This window comes from Rousettus aegyptiacus, unplaced genomic scaffold (assembly GCF_014176215.1).
Source record: "Rousettus aegyptiacus isolate mRouAeg1 unplaced genomic scaffold, mRouAeg1.p scaffold_m13_p_17, whole genome shotgun sequence".
Lineage (NCBI taxonomy): Eukaryota > Metazoa > Chordata > Mammalia > Chiroptera > Pteropodidae > Rousettus > Rousettus aegyptiacus.
In genome coordinates this window covers 33,922,801-33,934,179 of record NW_023416292.1, presented here as the reverse complement: position 1 = coordinate 33,934,179, position 11,379 = coordinate 33,922,801, and positions in this window count along the sequence as shown.

Sequence of the window (11,379 nt, the reverse complement as noted above, 5' to 3'; positions counted from 1 at the left end):
AGCCTGCGCCTCGGTGGCCGCTCTGCGAGCCCAGGTGCCCAAGCTGTTCAGGATCCAGCAGGGGTCCAAAAACGCGACGGGAGCGGGATGGAGCTGAGAATCTGCTTAGGCGTTTCCAACGCACTCTGGGAAAACCCGAAGTTACATTTATTCTGCTCTCCCTGGGGCCACCACCCAAGGGAGTCCCATCCCGCCCTCCGGCTGCTTTGCAGTGGTGAGCCGAGATTCCCCAACGGGTCAGAGGAGTGTTCAGAGTGGGAGCCAGCCCCCCAGCAAGGAGCTGCCGTCTCCAGCCCAGCTGAACCAGTTCTGGAGTTGAATCTCTGGTATTGGGAGAGAAAGGGGAGGCCTGGCCATTAACATGTCCACCAAGGAAGCCTTACAGGGGGAGAAGTACCCCAAGAGAGTTCCCCAGCCCCAGAGGCCGAGCCTTGCTGAGTCCATCTCCAGCACCCAGCATAATGTGGGCTGTAAGAGTCACAGACTAAACTTGTGTGAGTCTGTGGTTGAGATAGTCTTTAGAATCAAGTTTAAATCCTGGTTTTCGCCAACCCTGAGACTCATGGACTAGAATCCTCTTGGACGTGGATGTAGGACGGTGGCCACAGTTAAAACCCCAGGAGATGCAGCTGATCTCTTGGCAAGAATTTAGGAAGGACTAGGAGGCTAGGTCTCCCAGACTGCGGACAACACACGATGACCTTGCACCAATGCTTTCCTTCTCCTGGCCTCAGTTTCCCTTGCCTCTAGTTTAAACCTATGCGAATCTAACACTTTTATCCTCTTTTTGAAATTCTACTTTGACAATGATCTGTGAGGTAGTCAGAACAAGAGGATTTCATCTTAGAGAAGAATATGTTGTTAGCAAAGCCAGATCGCATTCCATACACTTTTTTAATTATGGTAATCTCACTCCAAAGAGAGGTCTCAGACAGGTCAGAGGTGCTATTGCTCTGTGGTTCCCACAGGACTTTGGGAGACAATTACTGTCGAACTCTGCAGTCCTTTCATGACGCTGAGCCATTGCAACTTTCTTGGTCCCTTGCCTCTGAGAAGGCCAACATCACATGCAAGGCTGAGGGGATGGGGGGTGGGGTGGGGCTCTCTTACCTTGTTTCTGAATAGGGCAAGAGTAGAAAAAAGAACTGCTTTCCACTTTTTCCTTCCTTCCTTCCTTCCTTCCTTCCTTCCTTCCTTCCCTTCTTCCTTCTTTCCTTTTTTTAAGGGTTTAAGTGGTAGAGAATAAAGCCTGTTGCCATGGTTATATAAACATGGGTAAATATTCCTAAGCTGAGGATGGAGGATGGAGGACATGATTCATTTTTGCTGAAGAGGAATCAAATGGCTCAGCCTCCTCCCTCATGCCCTCCCCCCACCCCCTCCAACTCAACCTTGAGGGAGGATGAGATTACCTAATTTGAAAAGGAAGAATGAATCAAAGGTGTTAGGATTGATTGTGAACATGCTTTCTCAAAGCCTTCTGGAGCTGAGATGGAACCTTCGGTAGGGATCTCAGCATTTGCCCTCTGCTGATGGGGATAAGTGAATGGTGGGCATTTTTCTTGAGGGAGAGGGTACAGCTCCTGGAAATGGTGTCTGAGGGTGTCAGCCTCTCGGAGTTCGCTCAGCGTAGTCAGGGAGGGTGGCCCCTCTGTCCCACTGCCAGAGCCTGAGGGTCCTGGCACTGAAGACTGAACTCGAAGGGAGGGGCAGAACCGGTTGTGCCCCAACAGAGCTCAGACCCTAAACTAAACAATGGAGACACTGCTGTTCTCCTGGCTCCAGATCTACGGCCCCCACCTCGAGGTCCCCACCCATCGAGTCCTAGCCAGCTCTCCGAGACGCACCCCAGGGTGAGGCGGTATCCATCTCCTCTCCACTGGGAACAGAAAAGCTGGGGAGCTCGTCCTGGCGTGAGGAAGGAGAAACATGGCCACACACCCCACAGTCTGGAAACTTCATCATAACATCACCCTCCCAAAGGCAGGGTTCACAATCCCGTGGCCCTCATGACTCTGCCCCTTGTGGCTGCCATCAGCCATTATCCTATTCCCAGCTCCCCCCAGACCTCCTGAGCACCAACAGGAAAGGCTGACCCTAGAGATAAACATGTGCTGTTGGAATGTGTTCAGATATCACTGCAGAACTGATTCTCTCCAGGCAGAGGACCTCGCCTGGCCAGCAGGCCCAGAGGTGCTGAGCAGAGACTACGTGTCTGAGTGTGAACACATTGGATGGCAGGGGAGGAGCTAGACGGAGGCTTAGTTCTTGAAAGAAGCTAACTCCTAGCTTTCGTGACATCTTCCTCTGTCATCTTAGAGGATGGAGCTCTCTGCCTCTTACGATCTCAGCACCAAGAGAGGTAGCAGAGGAACAAAGTGGCTTATATGTTGGGAGGCCTCTTGGTTCCAAAAGAAAAATTCCCTTTGGGCTTTAACTAAAACTCTTTTGACTGAGTGGAGGAATCAAAGACTCTTGTCATAAAAAGCTCCTTAGATTTTGACGTCTTCAAACACGGAGTGTCATTCTCCTCACTTATAGACAGAGCAACTGAGGCCCAAAGAGGCTGGTCTGTATGGCGAGGGAATAAAGTCTCCCTGTTTCCAAGGTAACCTCTTTCCGCTACCTGACTCTACAGAAAGCGGGAGGGATGCGCACCTTCAGTGGATTACTGAGATTACTGGAGCGAAGGAGTGAGAGCCAATAGTTCTCCATCCACAGAATCCCCATCCCTTTTGCACATAGTGCTAACCTAGTCACCACGCTCACAGCCTTAACTTCTTTACAAAGTCACTGGGCTTCAAGACCAGGCTGTCGATTTTGCCAGTGCTAAAACTTTTTGGAGGGGGACGGAAGGAAGTCGTTGGAGGAAGAAATAGCAGTACAGTCAATCCTTACTCAACGTCGTCGATGGGTTCTGTGACTTTGAGCACAACCACATTTACTATAGGCATCTCATAAAATGATGTTGAATGAAATGACATTATTCGAGGACTTGCTGTATAGTGTTTTGAGAAAACTCCATGTATGAATGGGCTATCTCACCTGAACAATTCAGAAGGAATTTTAAGTGCAAAATTAGACTAGTCCAAATACTGAACTGTTAGTCTATGGGCTGCTACTGAGACTTATTTGGAATGAGTTGCGGTTATGGGCCTGCTGCTTACGGTGCCTGAACAATGGTTTCATTGCTCCTTGGGAAGCAAATATCTCCATTTTGCAAACATTTGCTAGAAAAGCAAATATTTTTCAACTGCAAAATACCTGAAGAATGTGAGGGCACAGCTACAGGAAATGCATATGGAAGTTGTACAAACTAATGCTGATAGATACATTGCACTGACGAGGAAAGGGATTTGCTCAGCAATCTCCTGGGGACATGCTGCCATGTCTGACTCCCTAGGGGCCCAGTGCCGGCTTCCCTGTGGCCTTGCCATGGCCTGAAACTCAGAACGAAGGCTCATTTCGTTACACGCTACTTGGCTATCTCCATCAGCTTCTGGTCGCTGTTAGCAAGGACCAGGGGTTGGCAGCCTGCCAAGGAGAGACTGTTAGTAAGAGAGGAAAGAGGCCACCTGCTTCTCCTTCTGAGGCCATGCAGGGAGGAGAAAAAGAGGTCATGTCTCAGGTTTGGCTTACTGTACATTCTTTTCCACCAAGTTGGCTCCTAGGCCTCTTCTGGTCTGAATTTCAGGGGCCAGAGTTAGCTGTCTTAGTCCAGGTCAGACCTCAGCCTGGGGTATGGTGAGGATTTCAACCTGGAGATCCTGCAGGAAGCCAGTGCTGAGGGTGACAGCTGCTCCTGTGAGGGTGTCTACAAATTCATAGAGGCAGATTCTTCTCCCAGGGGTTTTGTGGGGTAGGGGCTGGGTGGGCAGTGACTCTCAGCAACAGCAGCAGTCTATCCTGAGAGAAAGCCTCAAGTTCCCCGAGCAGAAAGGCAATGAGGCCAACAAACACTGTCATCGCTTAACAAATGAAGATGCATGTTGAAAAATGGGAGCGGAACGTGCAAAGACGTTTGGGCTTTTCCAGCCTCCGCCTCCCTGCCTTGGGACAGGTTTTCTTTGCTGTGATTATTCCCCATGAATCATCATCCATAGAAAGTGACTGAGGCAATGGAGAGTGAATAATGAACCCCCCAAATGGTCTTTTGTGTCTCTGCCTGGAGGGTTTTGCAAATAACTTACATTTTAATCTTTCTGACTAGAACCATAGAATTTGGGAGCTGAAAGGGACTTACAGATAATCAGAGAATTATGACCTCACGGAAGACCACGAGTCAAGATACGTGGGTCTGAACCTCTGGTCCGTCATAAAAATAGTGCTCCTAACATTTATTGAAGGCTTTCCTTGTGGCAGGCGCTGCCTATTCTTTCCAAATCCTCCGAGGCAGGGGCTCCTTCTGCCTCCATTCTGCAGCCCAGGAAGCCAGCACTCCCCTCCGGCAGGCAGAGAGAGGCTCTGGCTCCAGAACCCACGCCCTCTCGGTCACTCCACTGCCTCACCCTGTGGCCTTGCACAAGTAATTTTAACCTCTCTGGGTCTCAGTTTTCTCCTCTGTGATCTCTAAAGCGCTCAGACTCGAATGGTCTGCATTTCCTGCCCAAGCATATCATTTTACAAGTCAGGAAATTGTAGCGCAGAAATGTTAAGTGATTCGCCCTCCGGTCACCCAGGTTGCTAATGGCAGAAGCAGCAGGAGCCCAGACCTAGTGCTCTCCGGACACTGCCCCTCAGGCAAGCCCTCCTTCCCCTCCACCTCGCTTTGTCAGGTGTTTCTAGAGGAATCCAATGCCTTGCCTTAGAGGAGATCCGTTCTATGATTTCAGATAGATTGGCAATGCTGGGTTTGGGTGTGGCCAGTTGACACCAAAGATGAGTTTAGGAGGCTGGTGACATTTGTCTAAGTACCTTCGACCTATCTGTCTGTCTGCTGTGCGCTGTCTTTTCTGGGTCAAGAGTGGTGATCGAAATCACGCGATAACCACAGGAAAGAGCCTGGCGATACCATGTCTGGTGTGGCACATACACATTCTCCCCTGGTGGGCGGTGTTTACAGTTTGTCCTCATCGAGCAAACACGTTTGTCCCTCATGGCGGCAGTGGTTGAAAGTCTGCTCCTTTCTACCCTTTCCTGTCCTTCGTTCCCTGTCCCAGGATCTGACCACTAACTGGTGCCCTGGGAGGAGGCAGAGCCCAACGTATGCTCTGGCAATCGGCAGGCACCATTCCTACCAGCACCCCCACCCCCGTGTCCCCCTTACCGAAAAAAGGATTGGAAAGGGGTGCAAGTGTCCGTACGCGAATTATGGTGTGCTTCTGAAGCGAGAACGAGGGCATCCTGGGCGAGGCATTGTGCACAATGGTGCTGTGTATCCACGCGTGTGTGTGTGTGTGTGTGTGTGTGTGTGTGTGTGTCAGACACCCTGAAATGAGCTCTCACCCACTGGAGAGTGGAAAATTAGCTTTGGCAGGTGAAGAACTGGGTGACAGGTGAGGAAGCCAGCAGGGTATCCGTGTGATCCTTTTACAATTGCTGTTTGCTGGTGTTGCTAACAACCCCTCTCCCCCTCCCCTCCTCTGAGTTGTAATTAGGTAGAGCAGCGATGACTTGGCATGTGGGAGAGGGACCTGAGTACGTTAGAATGGCCTCGTGACCTTTGGAAGTTAGCCCTGTGCTTTGCAGGTGGACTGCACGAAGCCAGTTGAGAAGTGGCATTTTTCTGACGGGCCACAAAGCACGCTGTGTGGTTTACAGTTCTCTGGTGGGTGGGAGAGGAGATGGCAGCCCAGGGACTAATCTAGGCAGTTCTGCCATATGGCGTCACGCTGGAGGTGATGTGGGGCAGGACCGGTAGGCAGGAGACCTGGGGTCTTGGACTGGCTCTGCTGCCTGACTCAAGACGGCTCTGTAATCTCCCTGTGCCTCAGTTTCTCTAACTCTAAAGTGGGGCAAATAATCCCTCTGCTACCCGCCTGTTGTGAAGGTAAAGTATGTAAAGGCCCTTTGAAATGTCAAGAGCGCTGTTCCAAACATGAAGCCTGACTTCCAAGGGAATTCGCAGAGCCTATGGGGAGGCGGCAGTCTGTCAGCTTCACAGCCTGTGCTCAGACAGGTACTTAAGCATCTCACATCCATAAATCTCATCTCCTATCTATAGTCAGCAAATAGGGAAAGGGCAGGCTGCTGCTGTCTGATCTTCCTACCAACCTGGCTCTCGGCCTCCCCTGCCCTCCCCGCCTGGCCCCACAGGCTTGATCCCTCTGCCCTTCCTCATCTGCTCCCCGCCTGTCAGTTTAATTTAACAAGGTTGCGGGAAAGATTTGATTTAATCAAACCAGTTGCTGTATCCATTCTGCTCAGAGGTCCCTCAGTGTCACCACCGAGACTCAGATTAGACAGTGACAATTACTTTTTCTTCTCCGGCTATTGCCTCCCCCTGCCTTTCTGCCCCTGGAGGGAACAGGGAAGCAGACCAGTCTCCTGGGACCTAAGAATAGATGCGAAGATCAAAGAGGGAAGCCGACTCTGGCCTCAGAAAGCCCCTCTCTGCCTTACATGGCCTTGTTTAAGGCTGAGCACCAGCCTGAGGGGTGTGGGGAATAGAAAATGTGAGTAGAGCTGCCTTGGAAAGGCTCGGGGCTGCCCGAGGACAGATCCGTGCCATCATCTGGGCCATCACTGATGGCCCTCAGAGATTAAACAAATCTTCCTCATTGTCAGAGAACTGAGTAGAGGGTGGGCAGAGGGGGTGAGGTAGCTAGCTGCGTGCTCTGTACCCGCCAGACCACAAGCGTTTCTCTCAGCCTGGATTCTGGAGTCTGCGGAGCTGGGAGACAACAAAAAATGGTGAGACTCCATCCACCTGAGTTTCTGTGATTCCGTTCTCGGCATGAAATCAACAGTGACAGGAGGAGCTGCCACCTGAATCGGGTTCAAGGGAGGCATGTGGAAGTGGTGTGTGTGTGTGTGTGTGTGTGTACGTGTGTGTGTGTGTTGTGTGTATGAGTGTCAGAGGCTGGACAGTAAGGCAGGATGTCTCTGCTGCAGAAATCTCAAGGTTTAGGGAGTTTAGAATTCCAGAACACATCTCTCCTCCAGCCCGTTAACTCTTTCACTTCCCTCCTTTTTCAGGAAGTAGATGCTCAGCCCCTCTTCTCTCTTGAGCAGCTCACAGAAGAGAGACAAAGGCTCCCGAAAGAGAACCCTCACTTGGGCTGATGGAAATCCTTTTTTTCCTTTTGCTCGTTTGTGTCACACTCTTCCATCAGGCTGGACAACTGACAGGTGCACCCTTCCCTGGGCCCCCTTCAAAGTCCCCTCCCTGCCATTTGTGTCTCTCCCAGATATCCAACAGACACCATCATCCACAGGAGCCGAATATGATTAGCAGAAACCCTTCCTGACAGCCCCAAAGAGGATCCCTCAAATGCATATTCTATTGAGTGCATCTCACTGCCGCTGACAGCCGCTTTATCAATTAAATTCCACATTCCCAGTCTTCGGAGACGCCGTGAACCTCCCTACCTAATAAATCACAGGCCCCAGTTATTGTTAAATGTCCCATCAGTCTCTAATAAACTCCCTGCCAACGGGAGCAGGTTATTTATTATGCTGCCTGGATAAGAATGAATTGCGCCCCGTTCTCACAAGAAGAGCAAATGTGAAGCCTTTCTCCCTAAAGACTGAGGCTGTGGTATTAAATGGGGCAATTAATCAATGTGGGCCGTGGACAGAGGAGTGTCTGGTCTGGAGAGAGGGAGGATGGCTTGGGGTTCGGTTCTTTTCCCAAAGCCAGCCAGGCAAATCCCCATGGCCAGAGGTGGCTGTGGAGAGCAGAGGGTCCCAGGCCTTTGCTGTGTCTCCCCCTCTCCTAATTCCTGAGTGAAAAGATACTGAAGATACAATCACCCCACAGGCTGTAGAGATCATGTAAAAACCGTTATTCTCCATGTTGGGAGGGAGCCACTTAGGACTGAGCAGGGCCCTGAAACAATAAATTCTGTCTGGAAGCCCAGATATTATTACTTGATGAACTCGATGTCACTTAAGTTTACTGATGGTGCTAGTCCACTGAGCAGATGCACTGAAAAATGTAAGAGGAAAAGAGATCTCGGAAACACATGCTTGCTCACTGTTTGCTGGATAAACAGCATCCGGGGAGCACTGGCAGTCGGAAAGCAACGTATCAACACCTACAAAACCCAGGAGCTCTTAGGTGTAAAGTGGGCTTTGAAGTTACCTGCCATGAACTAGTTCCCAAACTATGATGTTCCACGGTCTGCAAATTAAAATCCAAACTCTTCCCCTTTGCTGTTATTCACACCCCACTCTGCATTTCCAGCTGTATTTCTCTTTGTTGCTACATAACCCTATCCTGCTTTGGGAGAGCACAGCACGCTCATTTCATATTCCTTATGGCGGCAGACAAGGTCTTCCATGATGCGGGATCGATAAACCTCTGCAGCCTCGTTTCCTGGTAACTGCTGTCATACTTGCCTGGTTCGCACCCAAGGTCCTGCCTTCCCTAAAAATATGGTTTCTCTTGCTTCCACGCCTTTGCACGATCTGTTCCCTTTGCCCAGAATATCTCCTTAACATGTCTGCCTGGTGAGCTCGCCTTCCACTCCCACTGCCTGGTGAACTCGTTATCTATCCTTCAGGATCCGCTCAGAAAATCAGCCCCCAGGGCTTCATGCTTTGTCTGCTGACACTGCTGTCTCCACAGAAGCGCTAGACTCCAGGCGTTAGGGAAGGCAGGATCTGTGCGTGGAGTTTTTCTCATAGTTCCAAGCACACTTTAAACCCGCAGGGTCACATTCTTCCATCAGGCTGGACCAGTGCTCCTATGAGGATCTAATGCCTCAGGATCTGAGGTGGAGCCGAGGCGGTGATGCTAGTGCTGGGGAGCGGCTGCAGACACAGATGAAGCTTCACTCGCTCACCTGCCATTCACCTCCTGCTGTATGACCCAGTTCTTAACAGGCTATGGACTGGTTTGGGGACGCCTGCTTTAAACTACTGATTTTGGGTGGGGATGAGAACAGCATAGAGAAGAAAGCTATTACTGAAAGCTTTCCCCCTCAAGTTCTCAGTTCTTACTCTCCCCTCGCATGGCAGCCATACTGTGAGCAACTAAGACCCTAAAAAACATCAGTGCTGCAATATGACTTTCCGCCACCCGTGCTGCTTGCATATTTCCTTCTTGATCAGTGCCACCTGTTTGCATGGATCTTCCTCCGTGAGGGCAAGAGCTCTGTTTATTTTATCTCATTTTTTTGTTTATCCAGCATTTGGCTGACTCATGTTAGGTGTTCAGAATATTTTCGTTGAATGAATAGAGAGATGTCTGTGGATTGAATGCAAATAAGAATGTTGCCTACTCTTTGTTGCTTTAAGAGCCAAATGAGAAAAAGTGGCTATCAAAAACTTAGTACCTTCCCATCTTTCCACATTCTCCCAGATCTTCACACCCAGGGTGGGCCAGCTTGTGTCCAGGCTTTTATTTATATGGTTTTCCTTCCCTCTGAGTGTAGAAAGCTTCGCTGCTAAATGATTGGATGGGGACCATTTGAACCTCAACATCAATTCTGTCTCAGTCTTTCTCCCACTTATTCAGCTCACAGGATTGCTTCCCCCTCTAGCTCACAGGAGGTGAGGAAAGGTCTTCCAGACAGTCAGAACATCATAAAGGGGCTGAGGTCCCATTGTGATTTTATCCTGGGGGAGGGTGGGAAGCAGACAACAGTCCAACTGGTTTCTGTGCATTTAACTCTCACACCTTAACTAGTTATTAAATGGTCTCTTACCTCTGTGTTTTATCTTTACGGCATCGAAAATTATGGTTGACAGGATTATTGCAATTTTTAACTACTGAGGAAATCATTTTATTGATTTGTGTTTTTAGCTATAGCATATAATTTATTCTCGGTAACATTACTGCAATATTTATGTCCATAAAACATCATAACTAACAAATGTGATAATAGAATGCTGTTAAAATGATAAACTTTTTTTTCTTTCTGAAAACACGTCTTTTTGTTTCTTTTGGTATGAGAGCTGGTTCTTCAATAGTGATGGCTGTGCTTTCTACAGAACCCCTCCAGTGCACACGGAGACCCAGCAGGGACTTATGAGCAAGAAAGTGTCAGCCATTCAATGTTTATTAGGTCCACCAAAGGTCTGGTGCTGGGCTGGAGAGCCTGGAGTGACAAAATTGCCTTCTCTGAGAAGCTCATAGTTTATTTAGTGTGAGGGACGGACATGTAAGCAAGTAAATAGAACACGGTAAGAGCTAGACTGGAATTATTTATAGTGTGAAATGGGAGCCTGACACGGGAAATAAAATGGTTGTCAAAAGGAGCAGGGTCTGAAGTTGAACCTAAATAACCTAAGATATCCACTTAAGAGAAATCATTCCAGCACCTGTAGGGTGGATGGCCAGGAAGAAAATGAACAGGGAGACCATTCAGGAGGTTGTTGCAATAGTTAGGATGGTGAAAGGGCCTACAATAGGACAGATGCTATGGAGACAGCAGAAGAGGAATGGATAAAATATTTGCAGGCGAAATTACCTGCACTTAGCGAATTGTTAGAAAGGGGAGAAGGATAGTAGAAGGTGGGGTCAAGAATAATTCCCAGGTTTGAGATTTGGAGATTAGGTGGATAAAGGAGATGGGGTACTCAGAGGAAGCCTGGGACCTTTAGTGCCCACTCCCAATAGTTCCATTCTTTCATAGGGACTGTTGATGTTTTCTCAGTGTTTTCTAAATTTTTAAGCAAAATGCATCTCTAGGACTCCTTTTCAATGAATTATCATTCAAAGTCCCTCCTACATGGTTTGGAATCTGGATCATCACTGTGCATGTGTGTGTGTGTGTGTGTGTGTGCGCACTCAAAGGGCACAGGAGTGAAAGATAATAATCAGGATTATGATTTAAGGACAAAGGAAAAAGCTGGGGTCAGATGCAGAATACCTAAGTTGGAATTGTGAGTAAAATTAGGTTGCAGAAATACCTACATTTGGAATTACAACTAAAACTTTGTTATAGGAGCTCATTTGTTCAATATTGAGCACTATGTGTCAGATTCTGATTTTTCCCATTAGGGATACAGCAGGCAAGATGGAATAGGTCCCTGTCCTCATTGAGTGGGGGAGGCAGACAATAAACACATATAATTTCAGACAGTGGTAAGTACCAGGAAGACAAATAAAGCAGAACAAGGTAATAGAGAATAATGAGAAGGGCAGGGGAGTGGACAGGATGGGGAGCTATCTTAGGGTGTTCAGGAAAGCGTCTTTGAAAAGATATTTAAGCAGAGCCCTAAAGTAAGAAAAAGTAGTAAAGACTGCTAGTTGCCACCCACGAGATGGGA